Source organism: Nansenia antarctica (assembly GCF_963989245.1).
Source record: "Nansenia antarctica genome assembly, chromosome: 3".
NCBI classification, from domain to species: Eukaryota; Metazoa; Chordata; class Actinopteri; order Argentiniformes; family Microstomatidae; genus Nansenia; species Nansenia antarctica.
Window position 1 is genome coordinate 50,825,056 of NC_137688.1, and position 2,942 is coordinate 50,827,997.

Genomic DNA, 2,942 nt, shown 5'->3' on the forward strand with positions numbered 1-2,942 from the left:
AATGTATGCAGTTAGCAACACATTTCAATATACTTCAATAATATAATATAATATATTTCAACACATACTACACCTCATTCATAATGAGAAACTGTCTGTAGCTCAACCATGTTGTTCATGGACTGGCCTCCCTCAACCTGCTCCATTGCATTGTGGGACTGAAATGGGAAAGGACTTCCTGAATAGTGTGTAGTGAATTTGTCCTACATTCTCTTCATCACATCCTGGCATTTTAATATACATGCATATATACAGGTGCTGGTCATATAATTAGAATATCATCAAAAAGTTGATTTATTTCAGTAATTCCATTCAAAAAGTGAAACTTGTATAATGTATACATTCATTCCACACAGACTGATATATTTCAAGTGTTTATTGCTTTTAATTTTGATGATTATTACTGACAACTAATGAAAACCCCAAATTCAGTATCTCAGAAAATTAGAATATTACTTAAGACCAATACAAAACAAGTTTTTTTAAAAATGTTGGCCAACTGAAAAGTATGAACATGGAAAGTATAAGCATGTACAGCACTCAATACTTAGTTGGGGCTCCTTATGCCTGAATTACTGCAGCAATGCGGCGTGGCATGGAGTCCATCAGTCTGTGGCACTGCTCAGGTGTTATGAGAGCCCAGGTTGCTCTGATAGTGGCCTTCAGCTCTTCTGCATTGTTGGGTCTGGCGCATCGCATCTTCCTCTTCACAAAAGGTCAGGCGAGTTTGCTGGCCAATTAAGAACAGGGATACCATGGTCCTTAAACCAGGTACTGGTATCTTTGGCACTGTGTGCAGGTGCCAAGTCCTGTTGTAAAATGAAATCTGCATCTCCATAAAGTTGGTCAGCAGCAGGAAGCATGAAGTGCTCTAAAACTTCCTGGTAGACAGCTGCGTTGACCCTGGACCTCAGAAAACACAGTGGACCAACACCAGCAGATGACATGGCACCCCAAACCATCACTGACGGTGGAAACTTTACACTGGATTTCAAGCAACGTGGATTCTGTGCCTCTCCTCTCTTCCTCCAGACTCTGGGACCTTGATTTCCACCACTTGAGACCACTCAGCAGCAGTCCAGTCCTTTTTGTCTTTAGCCCAGGCGAGACGCTTCTGACGCTGTCTCTTGTTCAAGAGTGGCTTGACACAAGGAATGCGACAGCTGAAACCCATGTCTTGCATACGTCTGTGTGTGGTGGTTCTTGAAGCACTGACTCCAGCTGCAGTCCACTCTTTGTGAATCTCCCCCACATTTTTGAATCGGGTTTGTTTCACAATCCTCTCCAGGGTGCGGTTATCCCTATTGCTTGTACACTGTTTTCTACCACATCTTTTCCTTCCCTTCGCCTCTCTATTAATTTGCTTGGACACAGAGCTCTGTGAACAGCCAGCCTCTTTAGCAATGACCTTTTGTGTCTTGCCCTCCTTGTGCAAGGTGTCAATGGTCGTCTTTTGGACAACTGTCAGGTCAGCAGTCTTCCCCATGATTGTGTAGCTTACAGAACTGGACTGAGGGACCATTTAAAGGCGTTTGCAGGTGTTTTTAGTTAATTAGCTGATTAGAGTGTGGCACCAGGGGTCTTCAATATTGAACCTTTTCACAATATTCTAATTTTCTGAGATACTAAATTTGGGGTTTTCATTAGTTGTCAGTAATAATCATCCAAATTAAAAGCAATAAACACTTGAAATATATCAGTCTATGTGGAATGAATGTATACATTATACAAGTTTCACTTTTTGAATGGAATTACTGAAATAAATAAACTTTTTGATGATATTCTAATTATATGACCAGTATATATAATGTATAATATATACAGTATGTAATGTAATGTAATATAATATGTAATATATATATATATATATATCATAATATATAATAGATATGTATGTATGTATAATATACATATATACAAAACTTTCTAATCAATGTTGAACTCACAGAATTAGTCACAAAATGTAGAATAAAGGATTGACAGTAATGAAAATAAAGAAATAATATTGAACAGATATGACAATTCTGACATACTACCAAAAAAAAGAAGGAAAAAAAAGAATCAACATACAATCAATGACAACACTTGATAAAAAAAAAAAACTATTATTGATTAAACACCAGCGCAGTATTGGACAGTAGACACGCTTTTCTACCATGATGGAGACCAATCAAAAAACATCTATCATCAAGAAGACCAATCTAAAAACATCTATCATCAAGGAGACCAATCCAAAAACAGTCATTGGAAAAAAACACAATCTTCCGGATACCTGACGTCATTGTCAGTCAAACTGAGAGAGCCGGTGGTTGACGCCAGCTGCTCTGTAGCTCCTACATTTCGCTATGCGCTCAGCAAAACAGGACAAAACCGCTCTTTGACTCCGCATTTGTCCTCAAATGAAATAGCAGTAAACATGACGCTATGTAAGAGGCACGTTGGATGTTTTGATCAGACTCAACTGGACAGAGATGAACTAGCGAGCTGCAGCTAACCATCTCCGCGTTGCCCCGTGGTCAGCTCAGTCAGGAGACCTAACCTAACGGGACCTAAATTCAACTTTTTGTCACACCTAGGCTACTTAATTCTACTGATAGTTGTATGTGAATACCAAAGACTGCCACGTCGCTGCCTTAAAAGTCAGTTCAAATGTCAGTTACATATAAAACCGTTTGATAACTAACGTTAGCCTAGTTGAATGGTAGCGTAAGCTGGGTAGCTGCCTGGACCACAGACAGCTGGGTAGTTGCCTGGACCACAGACAGCTGGGTAGTTGCCTGGACCACAGACAGCTGGGTAGTTGCCTGGACCACAGACAGCTGGGTAGTTGCCTGGACCACAGACAGCTGGGTAGTTGCCTGGACAACAGACAGCTGGGTAGTTGCCTGGACAACAGACACCCCGTGTCTGACCCTGAGGCTGCCTGGCCAGTGGCCACAGCA